Genomic DNA, 22,506 nt, shown 5'->3' on the forward strand with positions numbered 1-22,506 from the left:
CTAAATATTATTAAATAACGCATTGGAGTCATAAAATAAAAACTGAAGAAAAATATTTAAGTCATTGAAAATGATGAATGTTAATCCAATTTAGTTAGTCCAATAAAGGAGGAGTTTCTGACTTCGTGCCCCACAAAAGCCAAGTGCATTATATGTTTTCTGAGGACTTATATGAGAATACCATTTAAAAATATTTATCATGTTTGAACCTTTTGGGCTTGTCAAGATTTAGGAATGAAGGAGTTGGCGCTTTAGTTCTAGAAAAATGATATAATTTGGAGGCGCCAATAGGTGGCGAAACCTTTGAATGGTAATTTGGGGATTTTTGTGATATAAATGGGGAAGAAGAAGAAGAAGAAGAAGATGATGATGAAACACCCACAAGTGTAGTTATAGAATGTCACGACCCAACATATATTGGCTGTGAGGGCACTTACACTTAAGCTTGGTAGGCGATTTATTATCCCAATTATAGCAATTAAGCGGAAATTTAAAGTAGAAAGTAACAAGAACTCCATAATAAAATCTGCATTGGAGCCAGACTAAATCAGGAAATAGTTGCTAAAGTAATCTATGAAAATAATGGAGCATTTAATTAGAAAAAAATTGGGATTTGGGGTGGAAACTTAACGATTTTTGAAGATCTGGCAGTGAAAATAATAGAACTTAAAGAAATATCATGAAAATAAAAAATAAAACCATGGGAATGATCTTCAGATAATTCAAGTCAACATAAGGGGGAGAGAATAAGCAGCTAAGAAATATGTTGTGAATTATCATCAGTATGATCCTCAGATAATTCAAGTCAAATGCTGGAAGCATTTGCTGACCTAACTATTCCATATTTCATCTGCAAAATGCTCCTAATGTCTCTAAAGGACAAAGTCTACAGCATGCATGGAGCATGGTAGACCAATCGGTTCCAAATATAATAACCCTTAAAAAGGGCAGGAGCAAATGATCAAAATGATCATAATAAGGAGGCAATGTGCTCTTGAAAAGCCTACGACATAACACTTCATGAAATCTTATGGAAGGTCCAAGTACCTGAAAATAATGAAGTGATGAGATCTTAGTAAGTTATGTCGAATTGCGAACCGATACAAATGATATATCGTCGACGATATCTTTGATACAATATGGCGCGCAATATTGTATAAGCTTGTGTGGATCTGAGTTCAACGTCTCTTAAAGCATGCTGACGTAGAAATAATTACCAAGTGATATAATGCATATTGGTAAGCATAAAGCTAATTGGACCTGCAGTCCAGACATGAGAAGATGTCACGCCATTTAACTACTAAATGGATGTTGTCACAGTCTATATGTCTTACTTGATAAAACTCAAAAATTTCTGAAGGATTCAAAATTCTTGAAGCATATACAAGTTCTTGGGGAACTTGTTCATAATCCTTATACGGATTAAATCAGGTAAGGTGAATATAACTTAATCAACCTTAGTGAATATTCATTGACGGAGGGTACAAAGATGACCCTGTTTACCCTTGTCTCTTTATGATAATCATGATCTTTCATATTATTGTGCTAGTTGATGACTTGGATATTATTGGAACTCTTGAAGAGTTTCCAATGCATTAGATTATCTGCTAAAAGAGGTTGAAATGAGAAATTAAATTGGTCTTGAAGTATCATATCTTTGTGCAATTAATGCATTTAAATATCTTGCTATAATTATGGACATGATATAGTTTTTTACTCCTACATGGAGATATTGAAGTAAGATAAATTGCATCTTGCAAATGAAAGCCCCAACATGAATATGTTTATCCTAACACATATTGTTAAGCTTTTGAATATACGGGTTATTCATATGATCAACGTAAGTGTTCGATCCAAACATGTTATTTATGCCCATGCGTGGTTACTTTCATACCATGTTCCACATGACAAGATAACAACAATTTATAAAGCAAGCCAGGAATGGTCTTGATCTGGTTCCAACAATATTATATGACAACGATGCAACTCTATCAAGAGATGGTGGCATAGGTGATCAACCAGTTCGTTCAAATGATGATTTGAAAGATTTGATCATAAAGGTACTGCCAACCTCAACATACAATAAGTTGATATTCAAGATCGCAGTACATCATCATCAAGGATCAAGCAATGCTTTAATCAGGGGGAGCAAAATACGCGTTGCACTCTTTTTTCCTTACCAAGGTTTTGTCCCATTGGGTTTTCCTGGTAAGGTTTTTAATGAGGCAGCCGGAAATGCGTATTACTAATATGTGTTTTTCCTTCACTAGGATTTTTCTCCTTTGAATTTTTCCTAGTAAGGTTTTAATGAGGCACATTATCTATTAATAAACATCCAAGGGGGAGTGTTATAAACTATTTGTCAAGTTGTATTTTGGATGTATTATTAATGATTATACAACTAGAAGTATAAATTGGATGGTGCTAAACTCATTCTGGATCCTTAGTTCTTTGATGAGATTCAAAAATGAAGAATGAATTTCACAATCATCATTGTTGAACCTTGAAAAAGCTTGAAGAACAAAAAAAATGGGTTTGTCGAAATTCTTGGTTGTTGTACAAATTGATTACTGAGGTTTGGTGATGATGTTGTTGTGAAGTTGTAGTTGAAATTTGAGCTTGATTGGTGCAGATTTGGCTGAGTTTTTGTTGAATTTTGAGACAAAAAATTAGATTTGGAGCTCTTGAAAATGGATGAAAAAATGGGGATAAAGAGCTCTTGAAAATCACCTTTAGAACTAACACATAGCCATTTCGTATAGGATAGAGGCCCTTTTTTTAAGTTCCCACCCACTTGAAGGAGGTGTTCTCACGCCCTCCTCCATGTCAGCACATAAGGTGCAAGAATATACAGAAAAATAAAAAAGTTTAGGGGGTAATAGAAGAGGACCCTAGTAAAGATAAGGTGTGTCGTTGTTTACACTCAATTTTGGCCCTCCACATGTTTAATTAATTAGTCAAGCTTCTTAAATTTTGAAACAAAATAGAATAATCGCTTGCAAAAGCAAAAATATTTTCTTAGTTATTCTCTATATTTTGCCATTTCATTTGGCAAAATACCCTAATAGAAAAATTATATATACATATTTATATATTATTTTCTTAATTACAGAATGTATTTGTCAATGTGAAAATCATGTTAGTCGAAAAAAAATAACGTATGCATTTTTAATTTGTTAGTTTAAAGTCATTCACAGTTTAATATTATACTTAGTCCACATTCGAAAGTAAATATTTTACCTTGGTAAAGTCAAAAAGCTTAGTTAATTGATTACGATAATTAATTCATCTCAAATTTTATTTTAATTCAGGTTAATTGCTAAACACTTGGTTTTTTAATTGAAAACAGTTGATAATAATATGATAAAATGGTTACAATTGTGAGAAAAGGTCATGCTATAAAACTAGCTTAGGCCATACCTTGAATTGGAATTCAACTCTTCTTTTAATCCCAAAAATCTGAGCTAATCAATCCAAATTTACTCCAGCCCACCTGAATTCATTTGATCAGCCCACCCATAACCTCAACCGACCAGGCCCAATTCTGCATTAAACACCCTATCCCCGCTTTCTCCTTCATTTCAACGACCATCCCCAAAACAAGCAAAAACCCTAGTCCTAGCCTAGCCCTAGCCACCGCCCCTATCTTTCCCAATTAGAGCCCGTTTGAATTGGCTTATAAGTTAGTCAAATCAACTAATAAATCATTTTTAATTTATTTGAGTGTTTGACAAAAATAAAAAACAGCTTAAAATAAAGTAAAAAGTGCTTAAAATAAGCAAAAGCTAAGATATTGTTCAACTCCAACTTATTTTTTGGGCTTAAAAGTCATTTTGGGTTGACCAACAACTTTACCCTTTTATGTATTATATTTTCTGTTAATTTCAATATTACGCTTATTTCTAAAAATCATTTAAGCACTTTTATTCAAACAGGTAATTGCTTATTTATAAAATAGGGAAAAGGGTCAAAAATACCCCTCTACTTTGAAAAAAGACTAAAAATATTCTCCGAACTTATTTTGGGTCAAAAATACCCCTCCCGTCCTTAAAGTTTTCAAATATACCCCTGTCTTGACTGAAATTATCCCCCAAAATAATCCGAAATCATCTTTTAATCCTGTTCCATCATTTAAACCCAACCCAACAAAATAATAACCCATAATATCCCCATATTCCCCCAATTCCCTCAAACTTCATACCTACATATTGGGGGATCAGGGGATCTTATGGGTTATTATTTAGTTGGGTCGCGTTTAAATGATAGAGCAGGTTTATAAAAGGATTTCTGTTATTGGGGGCATACTCACACATACGTATATTTGAAAACTTTAAGAATGAGAGGGGTATTTTTTATCCAAAATAAGTTTGGAGAACATTTTTAGCCCTTTTTCCAAAGTAGAGGAATATTTTTGACCCTTTTCCCTATAAAATAACTTTCAGCAGTTAAAAGTACTATAACCACTTATACTTAAAAGCCACTTTTTTTCAGTTAATCCAAACGGTCTCCCTCACAGAGAAAATTATTTGTGCAAAGATAGAATTCCTGGAAAATTCGTCCTCCCAAACTTGTACCATTTGCTTGCCAAAGTCAATTTTCAAAGGCTACTCAAATCTTCTTATCAGAAGATGTATGTAACTCTTGATGGTAATGCCCCCTAACTCGTTGAAATTTTTTGTTTCATGTTACTGCTCATGTACAGAACAATTAATGCTTAACTTGTTTTTCTCATCTTTATTCACTCTCGTGCCTTGCTTCTATTCAAATACTGAATTTCGAGTGTTGCAGTGAAAGCAAGGATTCGTCATCGAAGTAACACTCTTTAATATTGACTCTTTTGATTCTGTTATGGTCCTAGTAATTTGATTAATTTGTACGCGCCTATGTGATTTTTCAATGTGTACGCGCTTTTTTCAGTTTATAAAAATCTTCTTTTTTTTTTTGCCTCTTTGCTTTCTAGTTGCATTGAATGGTAGATAATTTCTCAAGTTATTAGTTTAATGTGATTTTTAAAGTTGATCTGAAGTATGATTATTATTTGTATAAAGATCGAATCATGAATGTCGGGTTGTGCTTGTTAGTTGCTATAAATTTTGAAATCATTTGTTCAAACTCAGTGCCTAATATATAGTTATTTCCTTTTAAAACATGTGGAAAAAAAAAAAGAGAAGGTAAAGTATGAATATTCCTGGAGTTTTGAATCTGCGTCGTGTTAATGTGATTGGTTCTGTTTTTGTTTGAAAGGTTTAGTTTGAGGTCAGTTGCTGTGATTGTCATGTTAAAAGAAATTTCCACTGTGTGAAAGCTTTAGAATGCATAATGAATCTGAAGCTGGAAGTGTTTAAGGACTTAAATCTGTTTCCTACGCCATTGGTATGATTAAAAAAAAAAAAAAAACTTTGTTTCATAAGGTATGTTGAAACTGTTAGTCCTTAAAATCTAGGAGTGAAGTATTGAACAAGAAATTTCCCTTTCATTTATTTTTCTGCTCGTTTTTGGATGCTGAATAAACGACGAGTGTTGATATGTGAGAATATTAGTTCGCTTTCAGTTTACTTCCATGATAGGATCATATTCCTTCCCCCATTGGTTGTGTCATTTCTTTTATTGGTTTTTTTTCCCTTCAGTTTCTTTAACCTAAACGCGGGTGTGTTTAAACACGAGTGTTCGTGGTTGTTTCATCGCAGAAAAATTTAAGTTATTTTGATTTCAATATCAAGTTGTGCTTACTTCCAGCTTTTACATGAAAACAAGTGCAGAAGGATTCTTTAGTTTTACCTGAAAGTGAATATTGACTAATCGTTTCTGTGTGGTTTAAGTTTAGAAACTGTTTGCTGCTACATCCCCTTGATCTCCATTAGCAGAAGTGTTCGAGTATGATTCAAAGTGATTCATAATAATCTTAGCTAATCAATTTCGGGTTTATGCTTCAATACTTAGACTAAAGTTTTGATCTTGAGAATTTGTTCAAGTGAAATAAGTTGATGCAACATCCTCTGATTAAGCTTAGGACTTCCACATTTGCATAATGAATTAGTAATGCTGGCTATTGTGATTTAGAACTGGTCATAACCAAACAAGTTTGGTCTTGGAGTTTAAGTGAACATCTGCATTTCGTTTCCAGAGAAACGAGTTAAACTTGAGAATCTAAGCTCACGTTTCATGGTTGACACATTATAATATTGATTATTTTGTTGGTTTAAAAAACTGCCTTGTTATAGAGATAAGTTTCCAAAATGTTGTTTGCGATTTCCTTCCTCGTCTTATGTTTCTTTTTTCTTTTTCTTTCAGTTCTGTATGTTTCTATCCTCTTGTAGACTAATTTAGTTCTATTTGTTTAAGCTGGATTAGTTCTCTTTCCTAAACCATATATATATGAAGGAAAAAATTAATACTCCTTTACTTGTTCCAACCAACTTTTCTTTAAAATTCGAAAAGAAAGTTTGTTATGAATCCTCTTCCTGTTTTCCTTGTCTTCATAAATTTGAATAAGATGACGATCCCGTATTAAGATTTTCTCTGTTTATAAATTACCCTTAGGTCCAACTGTTACCCCTTTTTTCAACCAACCAAAAAAAAAAGGAGAGAAGATGTTATGTTTAGGTCCAAATATAGATGTTTAAAATCCGATATAGTTGCAATCTCTTGTCTCTCGTGTTCCCTCCAAATCCTCTAGTAATCCAACAACATTTTTAGTTAATTAAGTTTTATCCAGTTCTGTTACTTTAAAGAGATGACTAAGATAAAACCAAGTTCTTGAGTAGAATCAATTAAGGAAGTGAAATTGCAGGGGTGTCCATCTTTGCTATTAACTGGAATGATTTTCGTTCAAATCTTTTGATGACAAGCCTGTTTGTTAAGTGTCTGTCAAACTAGCAAAGGCCTGCATCTAAGGAAGCTTTGTTGTCAAAATTGGTCATATTGGTAAAGATTAGTTGTTTGTGTGTTCTAACAATTAAGGCATGGCTGTATTTTAGTTCTTCTCAATGAAAATTCATCTCTTCCTTCTCCTCCTGTTCTTTTTTTTTTTAACGGAAACCGGGTAGTAATTGGAGCCTTACTCGATTATGATTGTCTGTTTTACTTAAGACTCCTTTTGTTACATGAAATTTACTTTGCGAAATCTGAACTTTTAAAAAACTGATCTGATTGAGTTTAATAATTTCAAGGCGGCACTAGTTAAAATAAGTAATTCTTCCAATGGTGTTAAAGTAGTTTTCACTTTATAGAACCTTGTTATTGTTATAAATAATTATATGTATGTCCATTTATATTGGACTTGGAGTGCAAGTTTCCTTGGCAGCCAAGGAACTTGGCCACCAAGTTTCCTTGGCAGCCAAGGAACTAGACCACCAAGTTTCTTGTTGCTTGGCCATGAAGCTTGTATTTTCTCCTATAAATAGGAGTTCATTTGTAGAAGATAATAGACAATCAGTTTCTCCCTATATACTTCTCTCTGGTGCATTTACTTTATAGTATTTATTTTATAACACGTTATCAGCACGAGACTCTAACCAATTGAGGAATTGGACGCCAAATACGTCCACTAATTAATCTGTCCACAGGTATGATTTGCCATATTAATTTCTTGGTTATTAAAATATTGTGGATGGCCGCGGCTAGCTTTGAAAGTTGAAACTCAGCAATGAAAGTCCACTAGCTATAAATCGGCTTCCACGAGGTAAGTGAAATCATTTCCTTAGCTTTATCTTCGCAAGTGCGTTTTTTATTGCCATGGCTACTGCTGAGTTATTTTATTTAGTATTCCAGTTTTGGAAAATTGACAGTGAAAAAAGGCATCCAATATATTGTTATTGTTGTGTTACGAAGTCCAATGCCAGTGATAATATTTCTTTTCTTAAGTAAATTCATTTATGTCTATAACTATCGGAAGTGGTAATGTTTTCATAGGCTTGTTGTGATTACAACTGAAGATGTGTTAGAGAAAATTTATCTACATCATATGTATGCCTCAATTTGCTCCTGAAGTAGCAATATCTTAAAAGAGGTTATAAACTATATCACAATTTGATATGCTTAAAGCACGTTCAGATGATTATATTTCATTCCTGAAGAATGAGAAAATTTGATAAATGTTAAATACATATTCATTCCTCAAAGTGAATGTAATAGTAGGTAGTAAAGCCTATAAATATGAAACGTGCATTTAATTGTGAAAATATCATGATTCATCTTGGAAGAGTAGAATAATTGAGAAGAAATATTCGAATATTTTACGCTTTACTCCCGAAGTAGTAAACTCAGAAATCTACTCTCGAAGTAGCAAACTCAGAATTTGTTTCCGAAGTAGTTGAACTCTGAAATGTACTCCTGAAGTAGTAAATATTGAAATCAACTCCTGAAGTAGCAAATATTGAAATCTACTCCTGAAGTAGTAAGACCTTGAAATTTACTCTCGAAGTAGTAAGCATTTAAAATTTTCCTAAACTTTACTCCTGAAGTGGTAAAACTTTAAACTTTACTCCTGAAGTAGAAGGAATCGGCAGTATATCTGAGCCAATATCAGAAGCAATGCCTTCTTGTACTTGAGAAAAATAACGAGCTATTGTTGAACGTCGTATAGCAAGCATTTTTGAATTATCAAGGAATGAAAGTAATACATCTCCTGGAGAGATGAAATAACATGGGATATACATGTTGTTTTTGTGGTATGAAATTAAGGCATTTGCAATACGTACATGTCGTACGCGAGAAACATCTTGAATTATTTTATTAAAGTATCATTTTAAAGCAAAAGGATATAAATGCTTTCTACTATAACCACATTGATACATTATGGTTAGTTATTATTGATTTCCTTGAAGGAAATACACATTAATGTATCCCTTTCTGAAGGATGTGATTACCATAAGTTGCCGCTTTGATACAAAATATTCGATGTTAATGACTAATCTCCTTTGAAGGAGATATATGAAATACAGAAGTTTGGAGCTTAACGTTTCCTTTTGTAATTATAGTTTAAAATTGTCTTTAAATTTTCATTTGATTATTTGTTTTCCTTAATGATACCAGTAGTGTCCAGCCAAATTTTCTTTTGTGATACCAGAAGTATCTAAAAAAAAGTATTTGGTAGTGAAAACTAATGATCAAGGACTCCAAAAGAGCTAATTGTTTATCTATAAGTATCATGTAGTGAAAACTAATGATCAAGGGCTCCAGAAGAGCTAATTGTTTATCTATAAGTATCATGACACCAGCAGTGTCCAAATAGTATCTGATTATGATAAATAAATTAAAAGTCTCTCAAAGAGGATATATATGATAACATCATTTGTCCTAGATCGTAATCGTTACGATTGGAACACAGATTATAGTAAACCTGAAGTTTACTAGCAATAAAATTGGTTATCATATTGGGACTATAAATGATTGGAATATTGAATATCTTTAAGTTATTACGGGTAAGAAATACGTATATGAAACGTTACCCGAGCATGATGGATCACATTTCACGATAAACTAGAAGTTTATGACATAAAATCTCATGCAATAGTAAATCAGAAGTTTACTAAAATAAATAGCACTCGTCATGGTAAACTTGAATTTAAAGGTGTATAATTTTATCAGTTGACAAGACCATTTTGGTCTTCCTGATTTAAATCTAATGTGCTAATTGAGTATTCAAAATATATTGAAGAACTAGAAGATTCTTCAAGAATTTGTTTCTGTTGCTTGTTCTCATGATAAGTTGATTACACCAGCTAATGTTGGGACTGAATCCCCTAAAATTCTGGAAAATATAAAAGGTGAATATGGGCCCCTTCACCTGCGATGTGATGTCTTAAATAGATGCATCTATGAGACGGTCACATGTATGTTTATTGTTTACCGGCGCTTGACATTTACGAAGTTGCTTGCTTGATAATTTTCGTAATATGTAATCAAGACAATCATCTTGATAATGTTGGTTTATATCTAAGTTGGTTTGGCATTAGATGCCTCCATAATACAAACTAAACCATTGCTTATGAGAACAGAGTTTCAGATGTTGGTCTGAGATATGATATATTGCATACAACGGCACTTGTATGCTTCAAATCAATAAATTTTGATAAATTCTCCCCTCATATTTGGTTCAGGGTCAGGAACTAGATATTTCCATCTTATAGCGCTTGATGTGTGGAATATGATTAATGAATATACCATAATGCACACAAATGGATTTTTCCAAAGAAAATGGGGACATATGTCACTAAAATAAGGGGGAGAGAATAAGCAGCTAAGAAATATGTTGTGAATTATCATCAGTATGATCCTCAGATAATTCAAGTCAAATCGGAAGCATTTTTCGACCCAACTATTTTATATTTCATCCAATAAAATGCTCTTCATGTCCACGAAGGACGAGTCTACGAGCGTGCGTGGAGCATGGTAGACCAATCGGTTCCAAGTATAATAATCCTTGAAAAGGGGAGGAGCAAATGATCATAATAAGGAGGCAATGTGCTCTTGAAGAGCTATGACATAACACAACGAAACCTCATGAGAGGTTCGGTGTCACTGAAAATAATGAAGTGATGAGATCTCAGTAAGTTATGTCGAATTTCGAACCGATACAAATGATATATCGTCGATTATATTTTTGATACAATATATCCCTCAATATTGTATAAGATTGTAAGGATATGAGTTCTACGTTTCTTAAAGCATGTTGACGTAGAAATAATTACCAAGTGATATGATGCATCTTGGCAAGCGATTGGACCTGTAGTCCAGACATTAGAAGATGTCACAATTTATAATGATGAAGTTGTCACAGCCTATATGGATTACTTGACAAAATTTATATGAAAATTTCTGAAGGATTCAAAATGCCTGAAGCATATACAAATTCTTGGGAAACTTGTTTATAATCCTTAAATGGATTAAATTAATCAAGGTTGATGTACTGAAATCACCTTAATGAATATTTATTGACGAAGGGTATAAATAAGATCATGTTTACCCTTGTCTCTATATGATAATCAGAACCTTTCATATGATTATGCAAGTTGATGACTTGAATATTATTGGAACTCTTGAAGAGTTTCCAAAAGCATTTGATTATATATGCTGAAAGAGGTTGAAATGAGAAAATTGAAATGGTCCCGAAGTACCATATATTTGTGCAGTTGATGCGTTTATATATCTTGCATAACTACGGGCATGATATAATTTACTCCAACATGGAGTTATTGAAATAGCTCAACTGCATATTGCAAATGAAAGCCCTGACATGAATGTATTTGTCCTAACCAATATTGTCAAGTGTTTTAGATATACAGGGCATTCATCTGATCGACATAAGAGTTCAATCCAGATGTGTTATCTATTTCCATGAAGGATTATTGTCATGACAGTCAAATCATAGAAAGACAACAATGATTATGAAGCAAGTCATGGTGTACTTGTCCGATTGCAACAATATTATACGGCGATGATGCAACTCTATCTGAGAAAGAAAGATGCAGATCATCAACCAGTTCGTCAAATGATCATTGACAGATCTAATAAAAGCTCTGTCAATCTCAAGATATGATAAGTTGGTATACAAGATGTGTTACATCATCGTCAAGAATTATGTGATGCTTTAATCAGGGGGAGCAAATATGCGCTATACTCTTTTTCCCTTGACCAAGGTTTTGTCCCATTTGGGTTTTCCTGAAAAGGTTTTTAATGAGGCAGCTCTCAAAGCGTATTACTAAATATGTGTACTCTTTTTCCTTCATTAGGACTTTTTCCCCACAGGGTTTTTCCTAATAAGGTTTTAACGAGGCACATCATCTATTAATGGACATTCAAGGGGAAGTGTTATAAATAATTATATGTATGTCCATTTATATTGGACTTGGAATGCAAGTTTCCTTGGCAGCCAAGGAACTTGGCCACCAAGTTTCTTGTTGCTTGGCCATGAAGCTTGTATTTTCTCCTATAAATAGGAGTTCATTTGTAGAAGATAATAGACAATCAGTTTCTCCCTATATACTTCTCTCTGGTGCATTTACTTTATAATATTTATTTTATAACAGTTATTTATTATTCTCAAAGTTTGATAGTATGTGTTGTTCTCAAGTCAGTTCCTTTTCTTATGTTGTTTTAAAATCAGATTTCCTTTTAATTCAGTGCTTGATTCTGAGATGAAGTTAGTATTAACGCTTTATTATTATACTTGCTAATTATTTCTTTCCTTATTTCTTTGTATGAATTAATATCCAACAATAACTTTAATTTTAAATTAACTCCGCAGAATATCTTCGCTAAATTTCTTACTTATGGTCACCTTGATTTTATTGGCAATCTAAAAGGTCAGTTGGTCAGGTATGCATATATGATTATTCAAAATTCTGAGAATTATTTGCTTATGTTGTGGTTACTCATTTATAATAATATGGAGGGGAATTTTCTTTGTCTAGCCCTAATACAGATTAAATTTATCTTTTTTTCTTAAAACACATTTTTTTTGTTTTGTATATGACTATAATTTCTTACCCAATAGTTGTTAGGTGTTTTGCCCTGATTTTCTTACCAAATTTGAGTTTTACTTTTCTCTTGAAGGAAAGTCAAAGTATTACCATAATTGCTTTTACTTTTCTTGAAAGGAAAATATAATTCTCTTCCATATTTGGATAATTCTTGTCTTGGAGGAAAAGTTTTGTACATCTATATATTGAAGACATCTTTCCCACAACTAGAACACAATAGCATCCATAATGTACTCGTTTAGAGAGTCTTGTTTATGGGGAGATTATTCTCTCCACAGTTTTATATCTTTCTTTATATTAGTTTTCGATATGTAGGTCAATTGACCAAATCATATTATAATATTATGTTTTTTAGTATATTTTCTTTGTTGTCCAATTTATCGTCGTTAAGGTTTGCAATTGTAAGCTTCCGCATGACGCTCTGATTATTTCGATCCCAACAAGTGGTATCAGAGCCGATGGTTCAACCAATGGTTTAGCGGGTTGAAGACAGGTTCATAGCGTGTTCTGATCAAGCTGCAATTGATTTCGCGATAATGAAGATTTTATCTAGGAGTACTACATGTGGAGATGAATTTCAATCATAATTTCAACATTCCTGCTGCTGCATCTTTAAAAATAAAGCAAAATATTTTTAAACTAATTTTTAACCCATAATATTTTTAACCTTATTTTTAACCATGACAAGCAGTAGTAATGAAGATTATGTGAAGAAGCTGGATGAAGTTTTGTTAAGAAAATCCAGGCCAAAAGGGGAGATTTGTTAGGGGCTTTGCCTTGATTTTCTTACTAAATTTGAGTTTTACTTTTCCCTTGAAGGAAAGTCAAAGTATTACCATAATTGCTTTTACTTTTCTTGAAAAGAAAATATAATTATCTTTCATATTTGGCTAATTCTTGTCTTGGAGGAAAAGTTTTGTACATCTATAAATTGAAGACATCCTTCCCACAACTAGAACACAATAGCATCCACAATGTACTCGTTTAGAGAGTCTTGTTTATGGGGAGATTATTCTCTCCACAGTTTTATATCTTTCTTTATATTAGTTTTCGATATGTAGGTCAATTGACCAAATCATATTATAATATTATGCTTTTTAGTATATTTTCTTTGTTGTTCGATTTATCGCCGTTAAGGTTTGCAATTGTAAGCTTCCGCATGACGCCCTGATTATTTCGATAACAACAATATTTGTTGAATATATTCTATATGAATTGCCATTTTTTTGTTACACATTTTTTAACAAATGAAAACTATCAATTTTGTTTATATATTAAGTTATTTCACTACTAAATAAACATGAATTAGCAACCGAAAGTTAGACAGTAAAATTAGTCGTTAATCTTATACCGACGGTTTATCAGAGATTATAAAAATAGTTTGTTGGCTACGAGCAATTAACGGCGAAGTTCGTAGCTAAGTCTAATTTTTCTGTAGTTTTTATTGCCAAATGAAGCACGCTCTTTGATCACGCACCAAGCGCGTATCGTTCGCCTTTTTTACTCTTTAAAATAATTTCCATATAGGGTTAAAATCATAATTTAATTATTTTTCTACTATTTAGGACTTCGAAATCAACTAAACTTTTGGCTATTAAGTCTTTCCTTATTTGAAGGAAATCCTAAAATTTAAGACTTAAAATCAAATAAGATTTTTACCTTATAAAAAAATTACTTATTTGAATTATGTAACATAATTATAATTATTTCCATGTTACTTTTGTTATGGAATGGAAAAAATGAGAGAGAAAATTGAATAGTGAATAAATTATAACTCTTTGTATTGATTCTTGAATTGTTTCTTGCATAGAAAAAATAAAAGACTAGATATCTATTTATAGAGAAATAAAGAGAATAAATTAAAAAAAAAAAAAAATATTTTCCTTATAGATACTAAACTAAAAGGAAACTAAAAATTCTATAATTAATGTAGTAACTAGACTTGGAATGAAACTAAATATTCTAGGATATTCCTAGCAAAAAGGCAAGTACATATTTCTACCACTAATTTAATCATAAAGCGGAAGGAAAGTAAATTTTAACAACTTTTCCTTATATAATACTCAGATATTTAGGACTATTCACTATATAAGATTTTGGAGTCCAAGTGATGATAATAATAGAAAGTATTTAAGTTGCAACTCAATTTTACTTTCACTATGACTCATGTTATCCCTATTGTTCTAATTTAATAAGGGGAAATAATCCATACATACGGCTCACGCATCTAGTTTGCAGCAAATGTAATCCCATTGTATCATCAATATATAGGTAATGTATATATATACGGTCCACGCATATAGTTCGCAGCCGATACAACACACTATATCATCGGTATATAACTAACGTATTTGTTCGGTATAATTATATATAAACATCACATACTTTATATATATAAATATATACCGTAGAACCCTCTTCATTTTCCTCTTTGTCATAGTTAAAATATGTATAACATGAGGTCTAAAAACGTATATACATCATTATAAATTATATATACATCTTTATACACTAATATACATTACATATATATTCTTATACACTATATATAATGTATAAATAATAGTGTGAGACCATTTTTTATTATATTAACGTATTATGACTTTTGCAAAATTTTGTACAAGGATTACCTTTCTAATAAATGAAGTGCGGAGAAGAAAGATAGAGACAAAGCCATTGACTAGTAAAAATAGTCATCACATCAAATGGTGATAAAGATCGAATTGCCTCTCAAAAGCGAGAGAGGTAAAAAAAAAAAATCCACCTTAAAATTCAACCTAGAAAATTCCACGCAATGCACACCAAATGTTTGTTAAAAGTACTAAATAAATCCTTATTTTCATTTACCATTCCATGTTCAATTATATACACCAAGATCGCCCAAAATCAAAGCAAACACAGATTAATCTTATAGTTAACAAAACCCAGTTGGGTTTTTGTAAGAGAAGTCGAAAAACAGCGATAAATATTTCTATTTGGTGTTTATGAATATAGAAAAATAGAGTCTTTGGAGAAGAGAAAACCCCAGAAGTTTTTTGCTAGTTGAAAAAGTTATATGTTATGTTGTTTATTCCAATTTTCTTTTGCTGAAAAAGTCCAAAAGAAAAAAGAAAAAAACCCAGAGGAATCTATTTTCAAGTTGAAACATAGATTAAAAAGAAAGCCTGTGCTGTGAAAATAAAAAAAATCGTAGTGCTTGGTCTAATAAGTGGATAGTTCGGCCAAAATTGGCAAACTAGATACTCCAATGGATACTCACCTTAATTTTGCCTTCATAATTGTAGGATTCTCCAATTATCAACTAGGCGAGTAACTTCTTTTCAAAAGTTTAAACCTTTAATGGTAAACTATCGTACACTATTTCAAAGATGATATTTTCCTCTTGAGCTCATCCAAAGGTTTGTTGTTATCTTGAGTCCCGATCAAATACGGTTATCTACTTTTCTTTTATCATTCATGTTTTACATACTTAAGAACTCTGTAATACTTATACTTCTATTAGTGTTTTCTTTGCCTTTCACTGGTGAATTATTATCCGATATTAGCTTTTGTAGTATTTGTCAGTCTTTTCTGATTATCTCATATGTTTTTTCGTTTTGATAGATCTCCAATGACTGTTCAATTCGGGATACTCGAAAATAGCATTACGATGGATTTTATATTCTTAATAACAAATTGTGTTATTTTAATATATCCTTCATTAGGTTCTTGATCACATTTAGTACTTTGGATGTATCGTAATAGGATGACTTTGTTAAAAGATTTTACTTTCAAATATAATAGGATTCGGATTTTTAATACTCCTTCCGTTTCAATTTATGTGAACCCATTTGACTAAATACGACATTTAAAAGAAAGACTAAGACTGAAACTGGTTGTACCAAAATAAGTTTTAATATTTGTGTTATTGTAAATTATTTCATAAAGTGAATTTGTTTTTAAATTAGGAAAAATGTCATTCATTTTTAGCGATTAAAAAGAAAATAGGTGCTCACATAAATCAAACAGAGTGAAAGAGGAGCTATATTTGAGTTGACTAAAAAATAGATTCGCTTTAAGTAACCAAAAGTCAAGACACATATTTTTTTTCCAACTTCCAACTTTTTCTGAGCTCTTCGCCCTATTTCAACATTTCTTTTCTTTCATCTTATAAATATATATACGATACACACGTGCAATGCACATACGCTAAAATTAGTATGATTAAATAATGAATTGGAGTCATAAGATAAAATTGAAGAAAATATGTAAGTCATTATTATTAAATAATGCATTGGAATGGAGTGATAAAATAAAAATTGAAGAAAAATATGTAATTCATTGAAAATGACGAATGTTAATCCCATTTAGTCAGTCCAATAAAGGAGGAATTTCAGACTTCGTGCCCCACGAAAGCCAAATGCATTACTGTTTTCTGAAGACTTATATGAGATTACCTTATAAAAATTATTAAGTAATTACGTGACCTAATATAGAAAAACAAACGAGTAACACAAAAAAAATATTTGTTACAACTCTTCAAATATCAATCATGTTTGAACCTTTTGGACTTGTAGAGATTTAGGAATGAAGGAGTTGGCGCTATAGTTGTAGAAAATGATATAAATTTGGAGCCAATAGATAACGAAACCTTTGAACGATAACTTGGGGATTTTGGTGATATAAATGGGGAAGAAGAAGATGAATTAGGTGACACACTCATCACTAGTGCAGCCATAGAATGTCACGACCCAACGTATATAGGATGCGAGGGAAGCTACACCTAAGCTCGGTACGTAGGCGATTTATTGTTCCAGTTTTAACAATTAAGCATAAATTTAAAAGGAAAAAAAGACACAAGAACTCCATAATACCATCCAGTAGTCATATTACGGATATACAACCAAAATCTCCCAAAAACTGGAAAGCGCAGTATGAGAGCTTCTAAGATTTTTTATACAAGTCTGAAATCATCAAATACATTGTCTGGAAAGAAAGAAGAGTGAGAAATAACATAGAAAGAAGGAAACTAGCGCCGCGGATCAGCCAGACAGCTCACCACAATATCCCCTCAAGCTAGCAACAGACTCAGGCAGCTCATCGAGCTCCACTCGTACTCGAATCTAAACCTGCTCCCAAAAGGGAGCACGAAGCGTAGTATGAGTACATAAACAAAGCATATCAGTAAGTATTATAGACTGACTTTTCTCAAAGTAAGTAACAAGGTTTGATCGCTGAAAACACTTATGTTAGCACAAGACAACTTTAACATGATCATCAACCAGTATCAATAACAAGACAAGTAAATCAAGTGTCATAGATATATTCCAAGAATTTCAGCTAGGGGACAAATAATGCAATCAAATCAAGCAAATAGAAGTGAATATGATGTAAAACAATGCAAAGCAATGGCCAAATGCAACCGGTATACACACGCTCCGACTATTTAGAGTCATGACTCATGGGAGACTCATGAGGTCCATATACCAGCCTGGAACCATTTCCCCTCTACATACCACTTCGGCGGAACCATTTTCCCTCGGCATGCATACTTCGTCGGAACTATTTTCCTTCGGCATACACGAATATGAAAACTTCTCAATTTAAGTATGAATTTCAATAGATCAAGTCAACTTCCCTGCTGGCCGATAATTATCATGCATCAATATGAGTGGTACGAATATGTAAGAAAACATGTACACAATATAAAATTTACAATTTAACCGAATCATTTATTCTTTAGTGTGCGAGATAATCAGAGTCTAGTATCGTCAATCGACCAATCTAGCAAGGCTGAGCTAACCACGATTAATCAAGCCAACTCATGTGTACAATTCCACAAGTATTCCCAGACAAAGCCAAATAATCACGAAAACAGCCATACAATCAATTTATTACCTATACATGCCACCTAGCATAGGTGCTTGTCACCTTACCTATACGATACCCCCTTGTCCCAAATCTCCGAGTCTAGAAAGTCTAGAATTAACATTCGCCTGGTTAAACTCTTTTAGACTATCTTTGGTAACTTTTATTCGAAATATATGTTTAATTTGCTTACAATAAATATCATTTGATATTCCATTGTCATTTGTATCTCATGTTGTATCAGTGCATGTAATAAGGATGTGTTGATGTTGGCATGCAAAGTCATGATTGTCATATATCTCGTGCATTCTTTAGTTCCTTTTACTTTTAATACTTGTCAAAAAGAATCTGAAAACCCGTCACAAAAATTAGTCAGTTCCTCCAGGACTTGTGCTCAAACATACTGAGGGAAGAAGACTTAGCTAGGTGAACAGAACATTCCTATAATCCTTTACAAGTTTTTCTTTGATGTTATGGAATATCTTGCTGTTCATCTTGTACAAGAAGAATGACTTAGAGAGTCAGTTCAATATAGATAGACGTAACCCTTTGAGAAGTAATTATTTATTTCACTTAATACATAATTTTCCACTTTTTAATCAATGAACGTTCTAATACATGTATGCAGGAATGAGTTTTTGGCTAAGAACATCCCTCAACTACGCCCAAAACTTAAGGCACGTCCTTAAAATATAATTGCGAACTAATTATATTTAGCAAGCTTCATCCTTTTTTTAATCTCTGTTGAAAAACTAACGGATCCACTTCATGAGATAATTTTTTACCATATATCAATACAATCGAAAATTGTTTATCATGCACTTTTTTAAGTGAGATTTTTATGCATAGTGATTAGTGATGATATGGTAATAACGTAATTTATAATAGGCTTATAAGGTACCGGGAAGATGATACGAATATATGAGTGCTCAAGACTAGTAAACTATGTTTCGAAAACAGTCAAAGGTAAATATTATCAATCTAATAAATTAGTTCCTACATCGTAGAGTGAAGCATGATAGTATTTTTTTTTTTTTTTTTTTTAAAAAAAAAGAAGATATTTGTATGTATGTTTATTGTTTCGTAGATTTAATTTTTATTCTTGTAATGGTGTTATAGTAGTGTTGTCAATTTATTCTTGCTAGTTTATTTTTTGGGTTTCATTAGTTTGGTCAATTATAGCTCTTCCAATAATTCTTAGTAGTTGCTATATAGAGCTCTCTGTTAGATGGAAGTACAACAGCGCCCATGGCCTAATGGATAAGGCGCTTGACTTCTAATCAAGCGATTGTGGGTTCGAGTCCCACTGGGCGTGTGACCTTTTTATAGTTTTTTAATATTTATTTTGCACCATATCTGCCGGATTAGGCAGTGGAAGTCTGGAGCACCGTGTCTATCATAGTATTAGCCTATTCATGTAGTTTCTTGCTTTTAATATCTGTTACCATTTGTTGTTTAGTGTGTTTCGGTTATCGCACTATTTCGTTGTTGTTACCGTTATTTTTCTGAATGATTTGTGTTGCTTTCTTTATTAGTTGTCATGTTTGCTTCACTGCCGTATTTTCTTTTTCATAGCTACTTTGATTTGCTACACTTGAACCGAGGGCCTTTTGGAAACAACTTTTCTGCCTCAATGAAGTAGGGGTAAGGTCTGCATACACCCTCCCATTCCAGACTCCATTTGTGGGATTACACAGGGTATGTTGTTGCTTGTTATTGTCATCTATAACTGCTTGATGTTTTAGATATATAGGGACATTCAAACCGACAATGTTATTACTCATAGGATAATTTTGATCTCTGGATTCGATATAGCTATGTTTCTTTTTCATGAAAGAAGAAAAATTAAAGAGAAAGGGTTTGATACAACAGATAGGAAGAAATTACCTACCAAGAAGAAAGATAGATGTTGAGACGCTCAAGCCCGCCTTGCTGCATAAAAATAAGAAAAAGAAGGGGATAAAGACAACTATTGTGGTAAGTCATACTAAAGCATCATGGTTCTTCCTTATTTTGTGCTTGGATATTTTGTGAAGATCAGTTTGACAAATATCAACTCAAACCAATTCGAATATCGTTGACTGTTTTTATAGGAGATTCTTAAGAAATAACTATAACAAATTATTCACTAAAGTCACTTATATGACAAAATTACTCTCTTATATAAGTTATATTCGAGAGTAGGTTCAAAATAGTTCCTTAAGTATGCACTTAACAATTTTGGTCCTTTAAGTTTGCCAAAAGTTAACACTTTTAGTCGCCGTCAAATATTCACCCAACTCTATCTGTTAGATTTGATGGGAACTGTGGAAAATCATAAAACTAGTGAGAACTCACATTTAGAGATACACAATACTAAAAAAAAAGCCAAGTACCTAGGGAAAAAACCGGCGGATGTCCGTCGGTTATAGAGAAAAAACGACGGACTTGATAACATCGAAAAATAGTGTTTTGGAACACAAAAGGGACGTACTCCATCGGTTAGAACCGATGGAGCCCTTCGGCTAAAGTAAAATACACAAATCTCGATTTTAATTGAAAAATCGGTCTAAAAAAAAATACTTGCATTTGTGGTGAAATAAAGAACTTTAAATTACTTGTAGCCTCCATCCCCATCACCCCACACTCCTACCCCTACCCCCTACCCCACCTCCTATAATATTTATTTAGATTATATACAATTATTTTTAGATAAAAAAAATTGTTTTTAGACAAAAAAGTTTACTTACACACCCCACACAAGAAAATAAGTAACCCACTTATTTTTCTGAGAAATAATTTTCCCGGAAACATATTCCTTCGTACCAAGCAGCGTTTGCAAAGGCGTTTTCGGGGCGAGTCCCGGGGCGGGGCGTACCAAAAACGCTCCGGGGCGCAAATGAAAGGCATAGATCCATAGGGCATACGCCTTAGAATCTGTGGCGTAAGTCCCGGGCGCAAAAGCGTAAGCCCCGAGCTTAAAAGCATACGCCCCAGGCGTTAGATTTGATTTTTTTAATTTTAAAAATATAGATTGTGATTTTTATTATTGGTGTAATGATATTTATACATGTTTTCGTGTTGTACTGATTTTTCCTAAAATATATAAATAAAGAAAACAACTCTTATAGAAAATAACTGTCATAAATAGTTTTTTAGATGATTATATCTGAAATTGATAGGATAGAGATTTCATAGCACTATCTTCCTGAAGCAACTTTATTCATTTTTTGTCATTGCTCTTACACTTTTTATCCTTCTCCTTCTTTGAAATATATAAACAAAAACCAGTGCAAATATTCGCCGAGGGTGGGAAGGACTAACAGATGTGGAGATTGATGATGAAGTGGATGAAGATTTCATTTTAACGATTATCTAGGCTATTATCATTTTTTGTGTTTTTACCTTTTCTCAAATAATAATTGTAATAATTTTTATATATATATTATTGGTGATTTATTTGAATTTCTTTGCAGAATTTTAATGAAAATTTTACTTTTGCTTATTTTTTTGTAATAAAATTAAAAAAATTGAGATACATGAGACATACGCCCCCTGTCTCGAGCTTACGCAATCGCCCCGTGCTGCATAAAGCGTCTCTCCTCGCCTCAGGCCCCCGCCTCTTAAAACACTGGTACCAAGCACACCCCAAATGTCAAACCCAGAAAAATCACTACCCCACCCCTAAACTTTTATGAGCTAACCGCAAATTAATCATTTTACCATCTCTACTGCTTCAAAGTTACAAATATGGAGCAATGAGCCTATCTATAGCCCTTTCAACCTTACTCCACGGGGAACTATGCAATTCACCATTGCTATGTTTGTATGATGTATCTATGCGGAGGATTTATCTTATATCAATTGGCGGTACAAAAATCATTGCACAATCAACGCACTTCCCTTATTTTCTAAGTGGTCGTTTGATTTAAAATCGAGATATTCTAACATTAGGATTAAAATAAGGACTATAACCTGAATGACATATCTCGCCTTTTGTATGGGATAAGTTATTTAGATCTTTAGTCTTAAAAGTCTTACTCCCTCCGTCGCATGTTACTTGTCTACTTTTACTTTTACACGCCCTTTAAGAAATCATAAATAAAAATGTATTTTTACTACATTACCCATATCTCTCTCCAATTAATTGCACTTTAATCAATATTGATTACTTTAAAAAACAATTAATGTCAAGGGC

General features: G+C 32.6%; 1 long non-coding RNA gene and 1 other non-coding gene across 2 annotated transcripts; both read left to right on the forward strand.

Moving 5' to 3' along the window:
- Positions 1 to 4,498: 4,498 nt before the first annotated feature.
- Positions 4,499 to 13,590, forward strand: LOC132032669 (uncharacterized). Its single transcript, XR_009408573.1, has 2 exons — positions 4,499 to 4,647; positions 12,248 to 13,590. It is a non-coding gene; the product is annotated as an uncharacterized LOC132032669 (long non-coding RNA).
- A 5,981-nt stretch (positions 13,591 to 19,571) lies between these two features.
- Positions 19,572 to 19,644, forward strand: TRNAR-UCU (transfer RNA arginine (anticodon UCU)). Its single transcript has one exon. It is a non-coding gene; the product is annotated as a tRNA-Arg (tRNA).
- Positions 19,645 to 22,506: the final 2,862 nt, after the last annotated feature.

Source organism: Lycium ferocissimum, chromosome 10, assembly GCF_029784015.1.
Source record: "Lycium ferocissimum isolate CSIRO_LF1 chromosome 10, AGI_CSIRO_Lferr_CH_V1, whole genome shotgun sequence".
NCBI lineage: Eukaryota > Viridiplantae > Streptophyta > Magnoliopsida > Solanales > Solanaceae > Lycium > Lycium ferocissimum.